Genomic DNA, 26847 nt, shown 5'->3' with positions numbered 1-26847 from the left:
AGAAAAAATTCAATAAAGAAAAATGCAAAGCACTGCTGCTAGAAAGGAATAAAAAAATGCACAGCTACAGTGAAGAATAACTGTTTAGCATTGATATGATACAAAAGGATGTGGGAGTCATGATGGATCATAAATTGAATATGAGTCAGTAATGCCCCACAGTTAACAGGAAAAAAAGCAACTCAACCTGTTTTTTCTTAACAGCAATTACTTATATAATAAGGCAGAGAGATATATAATGCAAATTGCAAAATTGTAGTTGACCCTTGTGAAGTCTCAGATTTAGGACTATTTTAGATTGCAGTGACACCACACTTCAGTAAAGATGTAAAAAATGGAAAGAAGGACAGAATAAAACAAGCAGGTTAAAACAAGGCTTAGAAAAAGTGTCTAGTAGAAATGCTTGAAGAAACTGATTTTTTTTTTTTAGTTTTAAGAAAAGGTTCAAGGAGTCATAAATACAGTGTTCCAACTTATAAAATACTTTCAAGCAAAGAAAATGAAAAAGAATTCTCCATTTTACCTGGGTTGAGAAAATATTGTAAGAAAATGTTGCTTTCATTTTCAGTAAAGATTTCTGTATGGGAGAAAATTCTGTGGTGACTAAAGTGCATGAACAGGACTCATACACATCTTACAAAATCTCTTAGGGGTTTTTACGAGTTGAATCAAGGTTGAAAACATGCATTCATTCCTTATTTGATTAAGACAGCCAATATACACAAAGAAATTATAACAATAAACAGGTAAGTTTTAGCAAGCTTGAAAGTATTATTATATTTTATATTCTTAATTTTTATATAACTCTATATATTTCCCTTATATCTTATAGCATGAGTTTTGTGGAAGCAAAATTGAATTGCAAACAAAAGCAAAACCAAACCCTCAAAGATTACTAATTCCATTGAAAGCAATCACTACAGTAGTATCAGCCTCTGATAATACCAGCAGTACTTCTCCAGATATATAAAATCTTCACACTCTTCCATTACTTGACTTTCACTGCAAACAAGGCTTCACTGAGGGCATCCAGTATTAGTCATTATATTTTATTACTTTTGTCTTATGCTAATATAAAAAGGTCTTCACCAGTGAGCATTTTCCATATTCACTAGGGACAGGACAAGAATAAACAAGTTTAGCAGAGATTAGATTTGGTATTAGGAAAAAAATTATAATTACACAGATAATTAAATGCTGAAAGCAATGGCCCAAGGAAGCCATTGAATCTAGTTTTCACTTGAGCAAAGGGAGGAAAAGTCAGACCCTGGATGGTGAAGTTTATGAGGACTGCATAGATTTGCTGCATGTCCACAGCTTTGTTTCCATGAATAATCTATGAATCATAGAATCACAGGACCAGAGAAAAACAGGCTTGGTAGGTAGCTCAAAAAAAAAAAAAATGTTTATTTCATAGCAGAATAGCCTGTAGTTGTACAATTTCTATCATTGGTTTATCTAAACTGTTCTTAAAAACCTCCAGCAATAGGGATTCTGCAACCTCCTTAGGCAAGCTATTCTCATGTTCACACTCTTAAACCAGCATATGTACAAATCCCTACAGATGCAGACTACATGACAGTATTCAAAGCCAAGTGAAGCAAAACAGGCAGAGAATGGAGGAAATATTGCTATCAGCAACTTCTGATGTTATTATTTGATGCAGTTGGTACTTTGGAAATGTTACAGATAGCAGAAGTTATTGGCATATTTCCCTCAATCCTTGTTTTACTAAATCATGATTCCCACACAAGGGAATAATTTAATCAGCATAAAACTGTAGAAACCTAATTTGCAGTCTGATCAAACTCATTACTACAGAAAGGAATCATAGTGAGTGGGCAGACTGTCCAGGCTGTGAATATAAGATTGGCCAGTATCTGGTATTCTCCATACCAAACCTTCTAAAGTAAACACAGAAATGCAACCTTCTGGAAGAATGCACAATTTTTAAAAACTATTTTTTCCCATTTCTGTTTCCACTTGAGAGCAATGATGTCTCATTAGTGGGTGATAAAACAAAAAAAATAACAGTAAGAAAAAGATATATAAACAGAAATCCATTTGATTCAAAATATGCTAAGTTAGCTATATATAATTCATGTTGCACAAGTGATGAAAATGAGTGTCAGTTGCATATAGATATGGTCATTTGTGTTGGTCTTTGCTTTTTTGTGCTGATGTTAAAAAACACATCTGCTTGAAACAGATGCACTGTAATACTTCCTTAAACTGTATCCTGCAGTGTATCATAGAATCATAGAACACTTTGAGTTGGACAGGACCTTAAACCTCATCTTGTTCCAATTACCCTGTTGTCATCATATTAGTCAGAGGACACCTTCCACTAAAAAGGTTGCTCCAAGCCCTGTCCAACTTGGCCTTGAACACTAAAAGAGGCAGTCACAGCTTCTCTGGGCAGCCTGTATCAGTGCATCAGCACCCTCACAAAAAACATTCTTCCTTGTATTTAGCAACTGCCTGCTGGACAGAACAGCCAAAAAGCAAAATGCCCCATTTCAGATTTCACAGAATCAAGAGCATTTTCTTTACAGAGTGTGATATTCTGAATGCGAAGCGTAAAGTACAATGCTGTGACTGACCTGGATTTTACTAGTAACTTCATACCAACGTATTAATATCACTAGAATCGTAGAAGAGTTAGGGTTGAAAAGGACCTTAAAATCATCTAGTTCCAACATCCCTCCCATGGGCAGGGACACCTCACATTAAACCATGCAACCCAAGGCTCTGTCCAACCTGGCCTTGAACACCTCCAGGGGTGGAGCATTCACAACTTCCCTGGGCAACCCATTCCAGTGCCTCACCACCCTCACAGTAAAGAATTTCTTCCTTATATCCAAACTAAACTTCCCCTGTTTAAATTTTAACCCATTACCCCTTGTGCTGTCACTACAGTCCCTAATGAAGAGTCCCTCCCCATCATCCTTATAGGCCCACTTCAGATACTGGAAGGCTGCTATGAGGTCTCCACGCAGCCTTCTCTTCTCCAAGCCTGAACAGCCCCAACTTTACTCAGCCTGTCTTCATATGGGAGGTGCTCCAGTCCCCTGATCATCCTCATGGCCCTCCTCTGAACTTGTTCTAACAGTTCCATGTCATTTTTATGTTTAGGACACCAGAACTGCACACAATACTCCAAGTGAGGTCTCACGAGAGCAGAGTAAAGGGACAAGATCACCACCCTAGCTGCTTTTGATGCAGCCCAGGATACAGTTGGCTTTTTGGGCTGCGAGTGCACACTGCCAGCTCATGTTCAGTTTCTCATCAACCAACACCCCCAAGTCCTTCTCCACAGGGATGCTCTGAACCTTTTCTTTGCCAACCTGTAGCTGTGCCTGGGATTGCTCTCACCCAGGTGTAGGACCTTGCACTTGTCATGGTTAAACTTAATCAGGTTGGCATCAGCCCACCTCACAAGCATGTTGAGGTCCCTCTGGATGGCGTTCCTTCCCTCCAGCATATCAACCGAACCACACAGCTTGGTGTCATCAGCAAACTTGCTGAGGGCTCACTCAATCCCACTGTTCGTGTCACCAACAAAGATGTTGAACAAGACCGGTCCCAACACCGATCCCTGAGGGAAACTACTCATTACTGGTCTTCAGCCGGACATTGAGCTATCGACCACAACTCTTTGCATGTGGCCGTCCAGTCATTGATTGATGTCTCTCCAATTTAGAGACAAGGATATCATGAGGGACAGTGCTGAATGCTTTGCACAAGTCCAGGTAGATGACATCAACTGCTCCACCCCTGTCCATCACCTTCATAGCCCCATTATAGAAAGTCACCAAATTGCCCAGGCAGGATTTCCCCTTGGTGAAGCCATGCTGGCTGTTACCAAGCACCTTGTTGTATTTCATGTGCCCTAGCATGCCTTCCAGGAGAATCTGCTTCAAGATTTTGCCAAGCACAGAGGTGAGACTGACTGGTCTGTAATTCCCTGGGTCATCCATTTTCCTTCTTGAAAATGGGGGTGATATTTCCTTTTTTCCAGTCATCAGGAACTTCACCTGACTGCTTGTGATGTTTCAAATATGATGGCCAGTGGCTTTGCAACTTCTATTCGCCAGCTCCTTCAGGACCCGCGGATGGATTTCATCAGGGCCCATGGACTTGTGTACATTCAGTTTTTTAAGATGGTCTCGAACAAGATCATCTGGTACAGTGGGTCCAAGGTCTTCATTCTCACAGTCCTTGCATCTGCCTTCCAAGACTTAGGTGGTGTGGTCAGATCCTTTGCCAGTGAAGACCGAGGCAAATAATTCATATGTGCTAATACAGTAAGTGTTAAACACAGATTTTTTTTCTTCAATATTTTTTTATCTGTATCCTACATAGATGAATGTTTACTGCATGCATACATAACTGCAATTTAATAATCTCATTTTAATTGAATTTCAATTCATTGATCAAAATACATATAAACCCGACAATATCTAACTGCTTAAAAGAAGAACCAGTCTTACATATCCAGTGATTTCTTTCTTTCATTCTTTCTTTCCCAGCCTACAGCCAGACAGACTGTAGAAGGGAAAAACAGAACCAGGATACATTTAGGCCATGTGTCTTTTCAGGTTATTATGAAATTACTGCAAATTTCTATTACACTAATATTTAGCACAGTCATACAAAATTTTACTGTACGTAAATGTAATGCATCTTTCAAAACTACATGGTAACCAGGGACAACATACTTACTGAAGTTTATTAGTCATCAAAACACTTTTGAATTCTGGCAAAAACTCATCCTGGCAGAAGAGCATGACATGCTATTATAAATAAAAAAAAAACCTTAGAACTTTTCTAATTATTATTTTTTATTGGCTTATATTAAAACATGGGTTTTTTTTTCTAATTCTTTTTAATGCTGAATCCACTGCTACTGTTTCTGGCAGCTTGGGAAAATCTCAACTGCAAAACAACAAAAGTTGTTTTGATTATATGAAAGACAAAAGAGAATTATTATGGTTTTCCTACCCTGTTTCCTAATATCTTTATTAAGTACATCTAAGAGTTGAGATACTCTTATCTACTACACCAACAAATACTTAAGTATTCTTTATATTTCCTAGAAGTTGTAGAGCACGATCCCAATAAACTAAGTCCTGAACACACACAGAGATTATGCTGCTGGCCAGCATAACTACTAATGTCATTATATTCGTAGCAAGGGTAATACAACCATCTTTCTTAGGTTAAAAAGAGAGATGTGGGATGAGATTTTCAGAGGCCTGATCTCGCCACTGGATCTGCACGAGTTGAACATGCTGAATGCCATAAGGCTCACACACTCTAATCCATGGATATCTGGAGAAGTAGACAATCTAATACCCGCAAATTTCCTGGTGCCTAAATAAACAGACAGATCTGAATACAAAATAGGATATAATGCACACAGTACACACATAGGTAAAAAAAAATCCAAAACAAAACAACATGTACTTTCTCTGATTTGCAAAACTGATTTCTCTACAAAAACTTTAACAAGTGTTTTATTTTCAGGTATTAATAACTCAGATTTACTTTTAAAGTCTTCTAGAAACCCTTACAAGTACCTAACATTTTAATCCCTCCATTTAATTTTACTCCTTATTCTTCATTCTCCTTCAGAAGAAAAGAGTGTCTAAGAGTTTAAGAACAGAAAGAATCATTTAAGTTGATTCAGTGTTTACAAGGCTGTTTCACACTGATACATCTTTAGGAGGTTTAAAGAAATTAAAAATCTTAAATAACAAGATGATTAGATGATATAAACCTAGCTGATTTTAGTGTTTAATTTTCTACCTAAACAGTCTAGATAAAGATAAACTACTATACTCTGGGCATATTTAGCAAAATACAGCAAACAGGCATCTGCATAACTACCAAATACTTCTTCATCCTTTGTTATATCCTTAAACTGTAGGTGAGAAACTTTTCTGATGTTTTGGAAGAAAAAGAATACAAGAAATAGAACGTGCAGTGAACTTTGCATCTGTTAAAAAATAAGTAAAGAAACAATCAGAAATCTCTTTCCTAAAGCTTTGAAGGATGTGTTTTGCTCTATTTAAATAAAGTGCAAAGAACACAATAATATTGTTATAAGCAATCTGTTCTCTCCCTAGCCCCTGGAGACAGAGGGTGAAGAGAAAACTCGGAAGATCATATACTTCAAGGCCAGAAGGCAAAGCTATGAGTATCCAAACCAGCATACTGAAAAAAAAATGCAATTTGAAATTCATTATAACCTTTCTTCTCAAATAAATACCTAAAATTCTTTAGAATCTCTACATATTCTAAATGTCATAGTTATTCTAGGAGATGAAAGTAGCTGCCTAGAAGGAAGGAAATATAGCTGTAGTTTGATTTAGATTGCTTTTGATTTATGAGAAGAACCAGCTATCACTTTCTGACATATATAAATAATAACTTAAATGCAAGGCATTCTGAAAAAAAGAAAGATGTTAGCTAAGAACATTTTCTCAATTATAACAAAAACTAGCAACCCTGCTCATGGCTGCTTTCATGTTCTCCTGGTTATCCTTGTATCACAGAATCACAGAATCCCAAGGGTTGGAAGGGACCTCAAAAGATCATCTAGTCCAACCCCCCTGCAAGAGCAGGGTAACCTAGAGTACATCACACAGGAACTTGTCCAGGCGGGCCTTGAATATCTCCAAAGTAGGAGACTCCACAACCCCCCTGGGCAACCTGTTCCAGTGCTCTGTCACTCTTACAGTAAAGAAGTTCTTCCTGATGTTAACGTGCAGCCTCCTATGCTCCAGTTTACACCCATTGCCCCTTGTCCTATCATGTGGTGAAATCTTGTGCACAACCCAGGGAAAGCTAAGCATTTCTACCAATGTGCTGGTTTTGGCTGGGACAGTTAATATTCTTAACTATTGTAGCTAGCATGGGGAATATGTTCTGGATTTCTGCTAAAAACAGTGTTGATAACACAGATGTTTTTATTATTGCTGAGCACTGCTTACACAGCATCAAGGCCGTTTTTTCTCCTCACACCATCTGACAGCAAGCAGTCTGGGGATGCACAGGGAGCTGGGAGGAAGCTCAGCCAGGAAAGCTGACCCCAACTGACCCAAGTGATGTCTCATACCAGAAGACATCCTGCTCAGCATGTGAATATGGGGGAAGAAGAAGGAAGCAGGAGATACTTGGAGTGAGGGCATTTGTCTTCTCATTTACATGATAGAGCCCCACTTTCCTGGAGATTGCTAAACAACTGCCTGCTGATGGGAAGCGGTGACTTAATTCCTTATTTTTTTTTTTTTGCTTTGATTGCATGAGCAGCTTTTGCTTCACCTAACTAAATGCCTTTATCTGAACTCATGAGTTTCCTTACTTTTACTCTTTTAATTCTTTCCCCCATCTCACCGCTGGGGAGTGACTTACTGACTGTGTAGGGCTTAGTTGCCAGCTGTGGTTAAACCGCAACAATCAGTACTGGAAATTACAGGTGATTAAACTTTTAGAAATACTTGGGAATGAAGCAAAACCAAACCAAACCAAAACAAAAAAACAACAACCCAACAAACGAAACTTGATGGGGTTTATTTTGTGGGTTTTCTTGTGTTTTGATTTTTTATTTTTAAGAAAAACCTACCACTGTGTATGAAAAAGCCTGTTTTCTTTCTTTCTTTTAATATCCTTTGTGAGATAAGCTAAACAACACCACTACATTAAAAAAGAATTTTCTTATAGACACAGAACCTCCTTAGAAGCTATTTCCCAGGCTGCAGAAGATCTGCTTTGAGTTGGATTGCCCTTTTGAAAAATATGCTATCCATCATTGTTAGCTTAGAGTCAAAATGAATCACATTTCCTTCAAAAATGTTTAATTCAGTTATAAGAGGAAAACTACTAATCACAGAATCATAGAATGGTTTGGATTGGAAAGGACTTTCAAAAGTCATCTAATCCAAACCGCCTGCAATGAGCAGGCACATCTTCAACTAGATCAGGTTGCCCAGAACCACATTCAGCCTGTCCTGAATGGCACATCCACCACCTCTCTGGGAAACCTGTGTCAGTGTTTTACCACCTTCATTATAAATTATTTGCTCCTAACATCCAGCCTGAATCTCCCTTCTTTTTGTCTAAAACCATTACCCCTCATCCTATCGCAACAGGCACTGCTGAAAATTTGTAAGTTTTAGGTATTTGTTCACCTATGATATGAGCTGTCAATATTTGGAGTAAATTAAATCATTCAGCTTGTATTTTTTCTTGTTTTCCCCTAATTTAAAAAAAATTCTTTGTGATAGATTATAGAAGTAATAAAGATAGCTTAAAACATTAATTTCTGCCACTGGATTGTTAATGTTACATCTACATTAAGGACAGGTTAAATGTCTACTCTTTTCAACAAGGTTAACAGACCTGAATTCTTAAGTCATTGAATTTCACTACCAGCAGTTATGAGTATGGCCCCAAGTACTGTTGTCTGATTGCTTCATGTTCTGCCTCTGGAAGGTTACTTTTTCCCAGTTTTGCACTTCCTAGCTGTATTCTATGCTACAGTTATTAAAATTCATCTACAAGGCAGGTCTTTCAGAAATGTTAGCCTATGATTGATGTACACCATTGGACATTTTTAAATTCGTATTTGTTGCTTCAGGTTACTGGTTAACAAGTTATTTCACAAGAATATGATATTTCACAAGAATATGGTACATTTTCAAGGAACAAAATATTGTTACCAAGCCCTACGTAGTTTTGAATATGAATTTGTGAACCTCAAATATCTGGAGTTTGTTACGAGAAAACCTACAAGTCTGGCAGACTGCACTGTATCATATAGATGACTTTTCCACTTGCCACATGTCAATCTTTTGCATAACTGCTTCCACATTTAGATCTTAGCTGTCCCTTCTGCTTATTTCTATCTTCACATTTGCAGTTACTTATAACAAATGGGACAGTGATGAACAACAGAACTGTTTGAATAAGTACCCACCTATGAATGTCCATAACTGGATAGAAACTTAGTGCAATGAAGGCTACAGTTTTGAATGGGTCATCCATAAAAAAAAACAGTGGTGTATAGAAAAGCTTCTGTCCTATATAGAGTACATTTCTCCTATTAACTTTAATGTATCTCGTATTAACACTGCATACAAATCTGTGATAGCAAGGATTTATTTTTTTGTAGGTAAAATGAAAAATATGGAATTTTAGCTTTTCCTTGTTATCTTCAATGAATTATGTCAAATGGAGACATTTAAATTAATTGACCCATTAAACTTATGTCTGTGCTAATTGGCCTCACAGGCTGTGTGATGGGACAGGTCACGCAGCCATCTGCATTTAACTCAGTTTTAAAGTTTGCTTTGACATTTACTTTTATGCTTCAGGTGATGTGATTAAATAGAAATGATGAATGAGTGCTGTAAATGACTACTCAATTGTCTAGAGTACAATGTTACCACTTCTCCGACATGACCTCTAACTAATTTGCTCCATCACTTTCTCTGTCGATTTGTTCAGAGTAGTCATTTTTGACCCCCAGATATTTCCAAATCCCCACATTTTCCTCCCTGTTCAGCTATTTCTCCCTCCCCACAGGGTTTCTATTCACTTTTTTAATCAAGCACGATGTAATTGTGAAAGGTGTTAGAGTTCCTATGAGCATTAGATACTGAGCTATTGCCTGTTTCAACTACTGTGGGACAAATTTGTATCAGCTTATGCTAGACATACACAGGTTAGATGTTTAACACCTGAGCTCCTCAGCTGGGCTTCCCTTATAATCAAGAGAGAGATATAATCACTTCTGTATACAATTTTCTTATTATAGATTGAGAGTAATTGTGATCTATAAATTTTTTTTTCAAATAATTATTACATTGGGTACAGGGTCAGAGAGTAAAATAGCTGTACTCTTTCCAGATTCTTGTAGATACAAAATACTAGTAATTTTATCAGCTGTATGAATTTCAGATTAATTTAGTTCCCCCCCCAAAAAGGAAAGGAAGATGATAGAATAATATCAAAGTGATTAACATTCTGTTCCTCTTTGCAAAAGAAAGGAAATTATCAAGAACCTCACAGACACATAATTACAGATCTACTGTACAATATTCCTGGTTTTCTTGTTTTCCTTTTTGGTAGAATGAAAACTGGTTTGATTTTAATTCCACTTATACAGCCGGACGGATGTTCAAGCTATGGTCATACCATTCATAAAATTGCACTGCAAATGGCAGTATTTAGGGATACCCTGAGTCTGAAGTTGGCCATATTGTGGACAAGTTGACCATGTTTAACCTTCTAGCCAGTCTGAATTCAGCCTGAACACTTGCGGCCAAACCCTCCTGATTTATGCCTCATGGTATCCAAACACAACAAGTGATTTCCAATGACTTCAAGGCAGGATCTTGTTTTTTCCAGCTCTATGACATCAAAACCACAAAAAAGAAAATAAATTTGATACTTGGGAATGTTCTCTATTCCACCTGAAACTGAGATTTTTCCTTTGGTAAGTCTGGCCATCCCGTAAACAGTTCTTGCATGTTCCCGTGTCCAGCCAGCAAAGGTGAGGCCTGCAAATGTGGTGGGGGGTAGTGGGGGGAGGGCTGCTCCATACATAGGCACTGAAAATGTTGCCAGGCAGTTAGGATTTTTCATGAAGAAAAAGTCCAGGAGTCTAAAACACAAACACTTAGACAGGCGCTTCATAAAGAAGTAACAAAACCTTCCTGTATAGAACTGGGTGAGGCTCTGAAAAGTTTAAACAGAAGGCTGCATAGGTGAGCAAAATGAGCAAACTGGATTCAATTACTATAGAATGGCCGCTGAAGAGATTCTTTATTCCACCACTCTCTATTTTTCCTCTTTCAGAAAATTAGTGATTCTTTCTTCATTTGGAATTTATCTTCTGATTTGTGGTAAAAAATTAAAAAGAGCTCTTGACAGAATATTTAAAATCCTTGAATAACTCATTATGACACTTCGTTTTACTTTTTATTTCCTAAATAAACTTCACAACTGACTGTAATTCAAATCCAAGAATTGAATTTGAGTAATTATCTTCCATTGTGCCATTAGTAAACACTTTAGATTCTATTTAAGGTGTGCATACACTCTTTACAGTGAGTTCTGGGACACAAATACAGAAAAAACATTTTAAATGGTCTCTGAGTGATTGCATTATTAGCATATATAGTAAATTTCTAAGGAATGATCTTCAAAACTGGGTTGTGAAAAGAAGCTATTCAGTGTTAAACAATTTTAATTTCCTATGGTATTGTTAAATTTTTATTTCTTTGACTATGTTCTGCTGATTCTCTGAAGATCATTATTGCTATTACAATTTTAAAATCATTCCAGATAAAAGGGACATTATCAATGAATTACACAGACTCACATATTACTTGAAGTTTTTCATTTGACAGTGTGACTTATTTATCACATATGACAATCGAATTAACTTTACAAAAATCAATATATGATTTTGCATTTCCTGACTACTTGGTACTCAGAACTCTTGCAGAGAAAACTATTCTGTATTTCTTTATTTTGGAAAGAAGTCCTCTACTCAGCCACCAACTTTGTTCTGAGACAGGAATGACTTCCATTTCATAACCTTTAGTACTCAGAAAAAGCTGGTGTTCAATCAAAAACTGGACAACAACAAGTCAAAATGTCTTTGAGGAACATAACCAATTTTAAATTAATTCAAAACACTTTAGTTTCATAGTAAATTACGTGGGGCAAACGCAGTTGTCTTTGTCAAGATTATTTTGTCCTGTCAGCAGCAACATAGTCAAGCTGGGGCTGTTCAGTCTGGAGAAGAGAAGGCCACATGGTGACCTCATAGCAGCCTTCCAAGGGGCCTACAAGGATGCTGGAGAGGGACTCTTCATCAGGGATTGTAGTAGTAGGACAAGGGGTAATGGGTTCAAACTTAAACAGGGGAAGTTCAGGTTAGATATAAGGAAGAAGCTCTTTACTGTGAGGATGGTGAGGCACTGGAACAGGTTGTCCAAAGAAGCAATAAATGCTCCATCTTTGGAAGTGTTCAAGGTCAGGTCGGACAGAACCTTGGATGAAATGGTCTACTGTGAGGTGTCCCTGCCCATGGCAGGTGGGTTGGAACTGGATGATCTTAAGGTCCACAAACTATTCTGTGATTCAATAATTCTATGAAATCTAACCAGGATCATAATTTCATTTTGAGGTTCATATATTTCTCAGAAGACATGAATACCATGAACTTTAGAAAGCAAGAAAAATTTAGCTAGATTCTAGCTTGTAGCTACGTATAAAACTTCATCTAAGCACCGTATTTCCCGACTAGTAAAATCTGGAGCCTACAAAGATTCTGTAATCCAAGCACCACATATCCAGCATGTGTTTAGGACAGATGGTTACTAGGATAGCTACAATAGTTGATTAAATAAGCATCAGTATTAAAATCATTCCAAATGCAGCTTTTAGGGAAATAGCTACACACTGATATTCTGTTTAGATTATTGCATTTATCTACATAATCATGGCCAAAGCTGTTGATATGACCCAGTTTTGCACTTATATCCTTCCAGCTGGATATTGTCAGTAATACATTTTTCAATCTGATTCTTAATCTGTAGTAAATGGTTAGAATTAAATTCTTTGATAAATCTGAAAGTCTTATTGAGTTTCATGATGTATGTTTGTCTTCTCACATAAAAAGGTTAATGTGAATAAGAGACTTGCATACTCTGAGGGCAACTGCGCAGAACCTTTGTTGAATTTCTGTTTGTATAACCCATACCCAGTTCTCAGCACTGTAAATGGGCTTTTACTGCAAAGTACTTGTATGGGTTTGCTAATCTACCTTAAACACAGTTCAGGACTTTACCTATTTCTGTCTGCAAAGAATCAAACATCAAAATGGAGGTTTTTGATTGGCATTTATCTGTTTGGGGTCAAACTAGAATGGAGATTAGGAAATCTCTGATCAGAGCAACGTTTTTTATCTTTCTTACTTCCTTTTTCCTCCCCGCTTCAACGAAAGAGTTGAGTAGCCAAAATGTGGAGAAGCAATGCTAAGGATTTCTTTACTTATGATGCCTGTACTTAGTGTTACCCATGAGGTAGAAGTGATCAGATGTCATCTTTCCTACAATCATTAATGTGTGTTCAGTTGTTACCTGATGCAAAGTATGCATGTCTTTGAGGGCTGGTAGACTTATAAAATCTTTGCAGAAACTTCCTGTTCATTTAATCTTTATCTATCCCGTCCTTAAGTGCATTTGGTACTGATATTTGGGGTACTTTATGTCTATGGGCAATGAGAATCTGGATGGCAGTGTTTTCTGTTTCCTGATGAAACGATATGTACAGCTGTGCACCAACAGCATATGGCAGGCATTTAAGCCTGTAGCATTTTGCAATATTGCTGTCTGGCTTAGCACATACGTTGAACATGGAAATGATCTTTGTTTTGAACCTGCAGCGAAAAAAATGTTTCTCATTTTTTTGAAGTATAGTCACACCTGAGATTTATCTAAGAGGAAGAAGTATAATCCTGAGTGATAATGTTCCTTCAAGTCCTACTGAATATTTGAGATAATACTGCAGTATCCCATGGAAGACATTGTTACAAGCAACATAGATATGTGGAAAACAGCATGGATGCCTTTGCTCTGTCTTTGACTAAGAAGAGGTAATCTCTTAGGAAGAATGGCTCTATCTCTGTAGTAAAAGTTAAATATAAAACCTGATTCTGAATGTGGGAAAGTAGCGTAAGGCAAATGCTGCAGGAGATGGGTAGCAAGTATTGTCAAGATACATTGGCACAACCAGAGATGAAAGTAGAATACCTATGCATCAGCTCCAGTGAGGGCAGAATGTCTGTGCTAGCACTTGGAGCATACAAAGATAACTTTAAAGTGCAGTGTCTGCTAATTTATTCTCAACTTCCTGACAAACTGCAGGCATTCTCAAAAAAATTATCATCCAAACCAAAACAACCCTAACCCCTAACAAAAAAAAAAAACCCAACAAAAAACCAACAAATCTTTCCAAGTTACGGATTTGTCATTCAGCAGCCTGAATTTATTAGTGACAGTGTCACAGCCACTTGACTCTCTTTGGGGGACCTTAAAATATATTATATTTTATGCAAAACATAAATTCCCCAAAGTCAACAACACAACAAAATACTATACTCCTCCTTTTGATATGTCAGCTACACTGTTTCATACCTGTAACCAAGTCTTTGTTTTGATGACATGATGTAACATGATGGCATAATAATGATAAAATGGAGGACAGTATAGAAACTATTAAGCAACTTCTTTACAATCTTTCTGATGATATTACAGTATAACTACAGCAATTTCATTCTAATGGACTTTTTGAATAGTTCACCTTGTTTTCTTCTGGCTCCAGGATACTCAGAGAGATACTCAATTACCTTCATTACTGAGACATTATGCTGCCTCATCTTGCAGAGATGAGCATCACCTGAGGCTCTCATGGTTCATAAGACTAATGCCTCTTGTTGAGAGGCTCGTTGTACAGAGACAAGAGGTGACTGGGTGTCTCTCTACAGCTCTTTCTGGACAGCCCTTCACAAAACAGAAGATCTGTCTTAGGCTAATGAAAAGGCCATTGACTTGAATTAGAGACTTCTTACACATCATTATACAGTTTCAGCACCAGAAATGAAAAGGTAACAGCTTTGCAATATTAAGAAGAAATAATGGCTACAGTGCTGTCAGTAGCCAAGACACTGCTCTTTCTGAAAGACCTGAAAGTGAAACTGAAAGGTGTGAAAATATTAGCTGTGAAGTGGGAAGTGTCTTTAGAGGCTGTAATTGGACATTTTGATCTGTGTATTTGTCTGATAATTGCATCTCTTACAGAGGTCTGCAAAAATTACCAATGCTAACTATTCTATGATTCTACGATCTTAAAATTGTAGCTGCACAAGATAACATTTTAAGGTGGTTTAATATCTGTATATCTGCAGCTGTGTTTATAAGCCTGAAGTTCTGCATCAGATAGGTGGCAGGACAGAAATAAATGTGCAGTTCACAGTACTGAATTATAATTCAGTTGTAAAAAGTGCTAACTTTGCTATGTTCTGTTTCCTTTAAATAACTGTGAAAGTCAGTTCAGTTGAGGAACACAACTTGTCGTGGCTAGCTAGTCAGGCTGGCAGATTCAAGGTGCTGGAAAAAGCCTTCCTCATGCCCACTTTCTGCTTAACCTGTTAAGTGAAGATGTGCTCAGGTTTTGATGTGATATCTTGAGGCAGAAAGCAGCACAATTACAGAGGGATGAACACCATATAATGCTGATATATTTACAAAGGAATCAGATCTCAGTGTTTCTGGTCTACTCTTTTTGCTTTTGCTTTTGACTGTGTCCTGAGTTCAGCAGTAGCAGTCATTTTTTTCCCCTTCTTAGTAGCTGGTGCAGTGCTGTGTTTTTGACGTTCAGCCTGGGAACAGCGCTGATAACACCAATGTTTTCAGTTACTGCTCAAATGTTTAGAATGACCAAGGACTTCGTAAGTCTCATGCTCTGCCAGGGAGGAGGGGAAGCTGGAAGGAAGCAGAGACAGGACACCTGACCCAAACTAGCCAAAGAGGTATTCTATACCACAGCATGTCATGCCCAGGATGTAACTGAGAGTTTCCCAGAAGGGTGAGTTGCCTGAGAGGTTGGACTAGGTATCAGTCTGTGCTCAGTTGGGCGGGGTGGGGTCGAGTTATTGGTTGAAGGGTGGTGAGGTGTTGTATTCTCTTCCCTTGTTATTTCCTTTATAATTCTTGTTATTGGTGGTAGCAGTAGTGATTGTGTTATACCTTAGTTACTGGACTGTTCTTATCTCAACCCGTGGGAGTTGCATTCTTTTGATTCTCCTCCCCATCCCTCTGGGAGCACGGGAAGTGCAAGAAGAGAAGGGTGAGAAAGAGACTGCATGATTTACAGCTGACTGGGTTTAAAGCATGACAGACTGAAATCAGCTAACTCACATTAACTTATTTTTTTTCTTTTTTTTTTTTAATTTGGCTAATTGGGGATGATGAAAAATAAAAAAAAAATCATCCACTAGCTAAAACATATCAAGTTCTATTTTTTGTGCCAAGTATAATCAGTATGTAAAAGCTTATGTAAGAAACAGAAAGTAAAGCTGTTACTGCAACCTTCTTTAGCTACTATATATTGATATTATCTATCTTCTGGTATATCGATACATCATTCCCTGTGTTGAATTCATTCAAGTCTAGAACTTCCAAACCACAACGAAGAAAAAGGTATAGAATTCACATTAATTTCCGAACAAGTAATGGGGAGATTTTTTTTTAAATAATTTTGAAGACTGTAATTTATGCCTGCACCTTTGAGAGGCCATCTTATTTACAGCTTTAAAATAAAAGTAGATGTCAGGTCAGTTGTAAGACACAATACACACCAAAAATGCCAGATTTTTGTATAATTTTGAAGAATAATAATTGGGACCTGTGAACTCAAAATAAACTGCTTGCATTTTGAACAATGACTTAAATGGCATTAAATGAGAGCAGGAACCTGTTTCATGTCAGTGATCTTTCATGTTTATTCAGAGAAGTTGCTGCTACTTGCATTTTTTTCGATTTTACTTTTTCTTACGTGCATACTGATTCGTGGCTATAGAAACAGCAAACAAAACTAGTCTGCTACTTCTAAACCTATTATTCAGATGTTGTAATCTTTCTTTTCCTTCCCTCCTTCCTTCCTCCCTCTCTCCTTCCTTTCTCATCTCTTTCTCTCTCTTTTCTCCCCCTTAAGTTACTTCCTTGCTCATTTCTCTGCTCACTTCTCTGGTCTGAAGCTTTGAAGGTGCAGACTTGAGGGGTGCAGCTCTGAAGGTGGGGAGTAGAGGCATTTTATTGTTATAATTTTAGTGCAATAATATTTTAGGGAAGACTGAAAAAGAACCAAAAAGCACTTCTATAATTATGCTTTAAATTTCCAGAGTGGACAAGTCAGATTTCTTCTGCAGAAGATCTGATTTCTCAGGGGAGTCCATAAACAAGCAAAGCACAGTCCCTGCTAAGAGCTAATGGAAGGAGGGAGGAGCAGAACAGATTGGGTGTGGGAGACTGGGGGTACCAAAGCTGTGCCACAGTGCAGCATGCCAAGTAAACAATTTGGTCTTCTCCATGAACTACTAATTTGCAAACAATTGAAACAACAGTATACACAGTGGTGTCAGTAATCTCACAGTTATGGGAATTATCCCATGATCTAATAAGATTAAACAAGAATTTTGCTGTTAACTATTTTATCCTCTTTGAAGAAAATGTTATTATATTATTGTCTTAGTAAATCTTTCAAGATATTGCTTTTATTGTATTTTTCTTAGGTAGAAGTGCAAGTGTACACATCATTTTATAAAACATGCTGAATGACTAATACCCGTCTCAAAGAATTTGCAATGGAAATAAAAAAGGTATCAAGAACAGCTGTTCAGAAAAAAAGATGAGGCAATGTCAGGGGAAAAAATAAAAATAAAAAGATAGAAACATAGGATAGTTAGGCAAAGAAAAGGACTCTAATTTAGTATTTTGTCATTAATTCCTTTATGGTATCATCAGTACTGTTGTATAAAAACATTGCTGATGCAGAAGCAGTCATATCTAAACTCAGAGCTCTGCTGCACCGTGTAGGGGTGCTGCGATAAGCAGCATGTATGGCTAATGGGGTTGATGGATGCCTGCGTAGATCTCACACTTCTCTCCTGTGCCCAGCCTCATTAACAGAAAACAACAGAGGAGAATACTTCTGAAATGAAATAAGACCTTCAGACACCAACAGCTGCGCTGTGCCATTGCCATGGATGTCCATTGCCTAGCCATCAACTGTAGCTCCAAAATTGCAGAGGAAAAGCTTTCCAACAGCCCTGCCCTGAGGACTGTCCCCAGACACAAATCCCTATGGCTCCTGCCAGTAATTGCCCATATGAGTCTGAAAGGTCAAGGATTTCTATTTTTCTTACAGCACCTGGATTTCCTGCTGTTATATTAATTACTTGGATCTATTTTGAACCTCTAAATCTGGTTCATACTTCAGGTGCTCATAAGAAGGACTTATGTCCTTCAACTTATGAAAGTTGAAGCTTTCAGTATTTTGGTCTTAGACTTGATGGAAGGATTTCCTCTAGTTCTGTAGACAGAGTATCCAGGCATTCCTGCCCCACAGTTTTTCAAGGAATTATATTTAATACTCATTGAACACTTGGCCAGTGTTCAGTGTTGGGTACATTTTTCCAAGCTTACAAAACAGTCATCCGGATATCTGAAATAACAAAGTACCACCACTTGTGCAAAAAACAAGCTGACACATATGAAAAGATAAGAAAAAGAAGAGCCTTTTCTATTCCTGTTAAGCTGGGATAAATATTCTTAAATATACATACATGTCACAATACTAAGAGCCAGGGCACAGTTAATCACAATTAAACAGAAGTGTAAATGTTTCTTTCAGTAAAAATAAAAGTATCTGTTTATATTATATTTTATATAGCAATAAATATAAATAAATAAATATTTTTAACATGAAAGACCCCAATAAAAAGAAATTAACTTTCTGCTTATTTTTACGTGTGTAATATTTCTCTCCACATGTAGTTGTTACTATGTATTGTCCTGGGTTCAGCAGTAGCAGTCATTTTTCTCCTTTTTAGTAACTGGTGCAGCACGGTGGTTTTGACTTTCAGCTTGGGAACAGCGCTGATAACACCGATGTTTCAGTTGTTACTCAGCAATGTTTACTCTGACCAACGACTTTGTGAGTCTCATGCTCTGCCAGGGAGGAGGGGAAGCCAGGAGGAAGCAGAGACAGGACACCTGACCCAAACTAGCCAAAGAGGTATTCCATACCACAGCACATTATGCCCACTATTATAAACTGGAGGCATTTACCCAGAAGGGTTGGATCACTGCTATGGTCGGTCTGGGTATCTGTCAGCAGGCAGTGAGTGGTTGTATTCTCTTCCCTTGTTATTTCCCTTATCATTATTGGTGGTAGCAGTAGTGATTTGTGTTATACCTTAGTTACTGGACTGTCCTTTCCTCAACCCGTGGAAATTATATTCTTTTGATTTTCCTCCCCATCCCTCTGGGAGCAGTGGGAGGAAGTGGGGGGGTAGGGGGTGGTGCAGGGGTGGGGGTGAGCGAGCGGCTGCGTGGCTGAGTTGCCAACTGGGTTTAAACCACAACATGTATACATACTACATTTTAGCTACAATTCAGATTTTAAGAGAAGGGGAAAGAGCGAAAGTCCCAGCTCCCTTTAGTCTGTCTATTTATATTTTAATACAAGTGTTGAAATAGGTACTAATCCAACCCAAACCCATTTATTCAATATGAAACACATCTACTTGTATAAATAAGGCAGCAACTTTGTGTTTTAATTAAATACACAGAGAAGTCTTTTGGGGCAGCATGACAGCTCTACAGTACCTGTTCAGCTAAGCAAGACAGCTTGCTCTGAGTGTTCTGGAACTGGGTTTCTGTGCTAAATGTAAAGGGGAAATTATGGGATTTGATTAGAATTAAATGTTAATTACTCAATAATATTGAAGAAAAATCATCTCTAGTACCTAAGCTTGTTAGCTATGTAAAAAGTCATAAAGGAGGTCTACTTATTAAGAGATTTAATTAAGCAAACATGTATTCATGCCAAACTCAGCTTTCCAGTCCTACAGAACAACAGTCCAACGATTCTGCTGGGTGTACTTAGCTTGTTTGTTGTTCAGTTTTAAGTCTCTATTCAATCAAGAAGTCAAGTATGTGCCTAAGACCAAAGAGATTTAGTCTAACTTATTAAGACTTAAATTTAGGTGCATGTGAAATATCCTGCCAAAGTAAGAACTACATAGTGTAACCAGTGTGATACTTTAACAGTTGTGGTTACTATTCAGTGTTAATTTTAAGCAGTTGCTTGAACCATATATATTTCAAATTGGATAATGGACTTGCTATCTAATTAAGAAACTTATATGACTTTACTACTGTAGTATCTGAGCACCTCGTAATCTTGAATCTCTGAGGGGATATCATTAATTCCATTGTAGAACTAAGGTATAGCGAGACTGGAGGTGAGACTAAATACATGTCTTGCACATTTGAAAGAAGCCATATTCTAGCCTTACATGCCAAACATCCTTGCAGAGTATTTTATAAGAATTAGGAGCCAAGAAAGAGATTCACAAAAACCATCAACCAAGTCAGCACAAACAGTAAAAGAAGGAATGACATTCGCTGATTGCATACTGAAACCAGATTTCTGAGAAAACAATACACTGACGTTGTATGTAAAATGGGACATATTCAGCAGCCTTGAAGTACTGTCAGAATACTTAATAGTGGCTGAGGAGCTATCATGGGAGACAGTTCAAATCACGGAGATTTGAGTTCAGACAAGGGTAGGGATTTGAATTTCTGTTCCAGTGAGAATATAATCATATGACTAAAGGAATGGAGAAAATATACCTATGCCTCTTTTCTTCAAAAACTCATATCTGCAAGTTAGGTCTTATCAGGAATAGTGAAGGACTAATATTTGAAACACAGGAGCTACCAGCTTTATGGAGACATGATTTTTGTGGCTGAGTACATCAGTCACAATATAGGAGCCTGGGGACAACACTGATAGAGGTAACATGCAGACAGAAGGGCCAGGGCCAGTCTTGGAGAACTCAGGGATTAGACAACAGCAAAACTTTATGAATGTAAAAAGTTGGCTTAAAAGTGTGTTTTATTAGTCTAGCCGTGAATGACCTTACACAGATCTCCCAGTTCTCAGATTGCTAGCAAAGTTCCTAGATGTTTGGGAGATTTAAAGAGAGACGTGACAATTACCACACTGACTCAGATCCAAGCTTAATCGAAGGCACTAGGACTTGTCAAGTACAGACCTGTTAAGTTCAGAAACTTTTTAGTTTCCAGAAATCTTCATATGCATAGAACCTGGCTATTTGTCAAAACCTTGTGCCATTCAGCTCTAATTCCAAAACTGTTTGTCAGCATGATGTAAAGCAGCTACAGGGTTTAAGAAGGTAAAACAAGCTTGGAGGCTTTACTGGGAGGGATAGATTTTGATGCTCAGTATTACATATTTGCTTGATAGACTGCCTGCACAAGTTAAAAACAGACACTTAGATGACAGTGAAGATTATTGATACTCATTCTTCAAGAGAAAAATAAGCTGTTCTGAAAATTGAGTTATTTCTAAACTATTTTGTACTGTAAGTAATGTCATGGCCCATCCATTTCTCATTAACACTTGTAACAGCATAGTTTGGAGAAAATGTTTTATACAGGCACAGTGAATTGAAGGAGCAAATTAAAGAAATAGATCAAGTCCCAGAGTAAATTATATCAGGATTGATATCAATGAAGTCAATCATATTTATGCATATAATTTAATGTTTTGCTGAATCAAGGGTTAAACCAACACACTGCAGAATAAATAACCAACACAACTAGCTATAATACTACCTGAAAATGAGAAAAGAAAATTTTTGAAAATTCTCAGATTCAACTAAGATGCCAAACACTTCAAATCTAAAATACAGCTCTTCATTCATAGATAAATAACTGGATACCTTGAGGCCAAATGATGCTCACCTTGATGAAGATATTTTCATCCCAAAAAAATAAAAAATATTGGAAAAGTTTATCGCTGTGTGAGCAGAAGCCTTTAGTTTCTGCTATATAGATCTTCCAAAGTCCAAAGTTAACTGTCCTTTGGAAATCACAACTACTGATTTTTGCTAAGAAAATTCATGTATAGCTGTTACAGAAAGCCAGCACCATGGAGCTGCAGGAATTGTTCTCATAACATTGTCTAAAATATCTCACATGGATTCTGACATAGAATGCTGGCACCTGCAACATGAAAACTTGGATTTGATCATCATTCAACTTCAAGTTGAAAAAAAAAACCCAAACAAAACAGTTCAAACCTCTCTTTATGAGGAAAATACAAAGAAGCAATCAAAACAAAAAAATACCCCCAAAGAAACAAGTAACCAGCAACCCCACCCTCCCCCCCACATTTATGAAGAACAAGACAGTAAGGGAAGTCTACTATGGAAAGACGTCTACACATCAGATCAATATCACCTTGTTTAGCTTCTGTCTGATGTTTTTTTCTTTATTAATTTTTTTTAATCCTTTCCCCATGAAGGACATGCATCTTTCTAGTCACACATGAACAGTGCCTATTGTTGTGAAATGGAGGTATGAGGTATATTAAATATTAGTTGCATTGAGAATGATTTCAGGTAATCTATAGACATTAATCCATTGAAGAGGGCTTCAGCTACCAAATGAGCTTGAAAGCTAAATGCAGAGATCCAGACTCCCTTAAAGAGTTAGTGTACAAATTTTAATACTCTCTTGGTTGTCAGGAATGAAAAGAGGAAATGGAAATATTGATTTTTGCTGAGAGGTCTATTAAAAAAAGGAGAGTATTACAGTTCTAGTTTGTACTTCCATTAAAAAAATGCCACTTGGGGAAGACTAAATATGATAGGGCTATTAAATAATAAAACTACTAGACAAGTAAATATTCCTTAGAGAGGTTCACCACACCAAACAGTATCAGAAGCTGTGTTTGCACATTTTTTTCACTAGTGCTTTTCTACTTCAGAAACAGGAGGATATTCTATCTGGCTTGTATGTAACAGCAAAAAAACCAGATATTACTAATGTGTATGGTTTTGACTCTGAAGCTAAGCCAAAACACATCACATGCTGAGTATACCATTCTGCATTTCTGCATTTATAGTTTAATCAGAAAACTACCTTAATGCTGCCTAATTTAGACCCAACAAACTTCTCAGTCCTGCTTGTCTTATTTTCAAGATGCCAATTTATTGTTTTTTTTTCCCCGAATGGTTAAGATATGCTAAGTAAATAAACATTCTGTTATAAAACAGTAGATAACAACCACATCTGAGGTATTTTTACTTATTTTTAAATACCTCTTCTCATAGTTCTATGATGACAAGTACGTGTTTTCTTCAGATTTAAAATAAATGTACATGGCATTTCTTACTTATTTACTCTTGCATGTCATTGATGCTGAGGATTTATGTCAGTGTTACTACTGGCACCCTTACATTTTTCAGTTGTGCAGCTTCTTTACCTGGATTCAAGTCTCTTGCTTACTCACAAACTGACTTCCTCTACAAGAGTAGTCTGTTTTATTCTAGTCCTAACTTTCTGTTGTTACTACTCATTTTTAAAGTGTGTTCTTTTAATTTTCAAAACATACACTACATTGTTGAACTACTTGGAATTGTGCTCCAATATTGTGGAAAGATTTGTATGGTGTATTTCACAAGTGAAAGTGTGTGGTGTATTTTACCAAAAAATTGAATATTTAAATGAATAATTTTTATGAACCTTTAACTCTTAGCAAATTAATGAGTTCCTTCTTTTTCAACTATGCATACTCCTTATTTTTTCATTGAGAATATTCATACACACACAGAAATCACTTTAAAGAGTTTAAATGATTCAACTATCATGAGTAATAACAAGAGGACAGAAAAATATATATCATATGGAAATCAGTATGACTGGAAATACTAAGTATGAAAATTAAATAATCCTCTTGCTGAGGAAGACTAAATATGCCAAAAATATAATGCTTATAAAATTTTCATATAAATACATGTATGTGTGCATAAATGTATGTGTGCATCATGTTTAATAATCTCTCCTGATCTTTACTTTTATTTATTTAACTAAAAATGAAAATCTGTACACAAGGCTAGCTGTACATAGCTTAGTTAAGTGCATCTTTTCAAACTGCTACACTGTTCCAGGTATTTTTCTCTGGAGGTCTCAGTAACACTTCTCTAAGATAGGGTTTGATATTCACATCTTCAAGGTGGAAAAAGTGAAGGTCAGAAAGGTTAAAAGCCTGCCTGAGGTAATAGAGTTGGTCGATACCAAACCTAGGATTGGAATCTATGGCTCACAGTTGCCATCCCCGTACACCATTTTCTGCTGGAAGATACATTTGCTACTGGTAAAGATCCCAAACCTCCCTGTAACACAAACCCACTGACATCCCCCACCTCCAAACTCCTAAAAATCTCAAGATATTCTTTGTTTTTCTACACTTGATTTGTATTAATCAGTAACAATGGACAAATGAAGTATCTGTAAAACATGTATGAATCTGAACTTGAAATTAACTGATAAATAATAAATATTTATGTGAAATTCAACTAAGGATAAGAAACTTCTGTGAAGCTAGATTAAAAAAAAAGGAGGGAAGGAGATGAAGTGCAATCAGAACACCTCTTTACTTCCTCTAAGGTAGGGAAATGACAGAAAAATTGCTGAAGGAAAGAACTGTGTCAGGAAAGGGGTCTGAATAAAATGCTGAGGATGAAGCAAGAAAGTACGTAATGAAGTAGTACACAGAGCAGAAAAAAGACAAACCAAAAGCTCTGGTGAGTTCCAGTTTCTTCATAAGACCTAAGTCAAACATTGTGAAGTTCTCGTCCCATTCATAGTGTGGAGCCTTTTCAGAAGCTCTGCACTGAAGTAGTACTGAATCCAAGCGTGTGGCTTGCAAAGGTATCACAGCCATCTCCAGAAGTGTGTGTTGGACCTGGGAAATTCTATGGGCTTGTACTGACCTCTAGTGACCATCAACAGTGTTCTCCGGTGACTGTACCCCAAAGGGCACAGTCCCTATCACATGCTCCCCCTTCAAGGAAGGACCTCACTTATTTGGCAATGCTTCTGTTATGCTTCTTATGTACTACAGATACCAAAATGGTTGGAAATGGACGTTAAACGTCATTAGAATATTTTATGCTGCATCTTGTTACCTTCTAGATTCTCTTCTCCCATGCCTAAAAAGACAGGATGAAAAAGAACATTGCTTGCTATTGCTGTGGAAAGGGAAGAATCATGGTGCCTCTGAACAGTGCCACATGCTCTGAAGGCTACAGCATTGGTATTCAGACCTGTAGCTAAACTATACAGTTGTAGGGTTGAGCATACTAAGTAAAGAATTTCTTGTAGTAAAAGAGGTAGTGTGGTTGAATACAGAGCGCTACTGTCTACAATGATGCTCATTCTGTCCACTCAATTATTATGAGAATACCTTTCTCACTTAGTCTTACTCCAAAATTATCTTGTGCTACTGACTTCACCACATTTCTGTGCTTCTGACATTTGCAACATCTGCCAGAATACTATTCATATTTTTTGACATTTTCCATCATTAGGTAATGAAAGCACTTCAGTTTTAATGGGGATGTGATGAAAAACCGCACAGGAAATTAATCTAGCTAATGTATTGGTTTTAGCACTAGCACCTAAGTCATATTTGAAGGACACATAGATTCAGGGACATCTGGTTTTGTATCACCATTAAAATACTTCAGTAAATTGATAAGCAGCCTTAGCATATAATCGTATCAGGGAAAAAACATATTAGTACATGCATTGGACCATGGCACTTCTGAGAAATCTTGCAATATAGACAATAAGGAATAAAGTAATATCATTTTAAGGCATGCTAAGTAAATATAGCTATTGTTGTATAATATGACTACTTTGAAGTGTATTACAGGTAACAGTAATGATTTTCTGAACTAATCAAGGTAATAATTAATGCAATTATATATATTTGTATAAACTCTGAAAATTGAGATGGATTGCTATGGTCAATAATTTAAAGGACCTATTCAGATTTCACATGTCCAGCATTGCTTTAAAAAATCAATATGAAGTAGCTGAGTTTTTATCAAACACTTCTAATTCTTGCTGCTTCTTATTTGTCAGGAAAAAACGACAGAACAGCACCTTTTGCTTTGAATCATAGGCTAGTTAGGGTAGGAAAGGACGTTAAGATCATCAAGTTCAAGCCCTCCTGCCATGGGCAGGGATACCTCACACTAAACCATGTCACCCAAGGCTCTGTTTAACCTGGCCTTGAACACTGCCAAGGATGGAGCATTCACAGCTTCCCTGGGAAACCCATTCCAGTGCCTCATCACGCTAACAGTAAAGAACTTTTTCCTTATATCCAATCTAAACTTCCCCTGTTTAAGTTTTAACATGTTACCCCTTGTCCCGTCACTACGGGCCCTAATGAAGAGTCCCTCCATGGCATCCTTATAGGCCCCCTTCAGATACTGGAAGGCTGCTATGAGGTCTCCACGCAGCCTTCTCTTCTCCAGGCTGAACAGCCCCAACTTTCTCAGCCTGTCTTCATATGGGAGGTGTTCCAGTCCCCTGATCATCCTCGTGGCCTCCTCTGGACTTGTTCTAACAGTTCCATGTCCTTTTTATGTTTAGGACACCAGAACTGCACACAATACTCCAAGTAAGGTCTCATGAAAGCAGAGTAGAGGGCAGAATCACCTCCTCGGACCTGCTGGTCATGATCCTTTTGATGCAGACCAGAATATGGTTGGCTTTCTGGGCTGCAAGTGCACGCTGAAGCCGGCTCATGCTCATTTTCTCATTGACCAACACCCCCAAATCCTTCTCTGCATGGCAACTGTTTTTTTGAAAACAAAGCAATAAATATGAAATTCACTAGCATTCAAAACATTTTTACTATTGCTATAAAAATTCTAAATTTAAAGAATAAATTTAAATAAAACTGATTTCTTGATCCTGTTTATTCATCTCCAGTGATGTGTGTGGTCTTTCTCTTATCTATTTCTGTTTATCCATCTAATACTATACATTATTCACTATACATGTAAGATGATATATGCATACACACACACACACACACATTCCTTTTTAGGAAGAGAAATACTGAATCACCAAAACAGACCAGGAAAACCAG

This window comes from Melopsittacus undulatus, chromosome 2 (assembly GCF_012275295.1).
Source record: "Melopsittacus undulatus isolate bMelUnd1 chromosome 2, bMelUnd1.mat.Z, whole genome shotgun sequence".
Classification (NCBI taxonomy): Eukaryota; Metazoa; Chordata; class Aves; order Psittaciformes; family Psittaculidae; genus Melopsittacus; species Melopsittacus undulatus.
Note: the sequence above shows the minus strand (reverse complement) of the source record.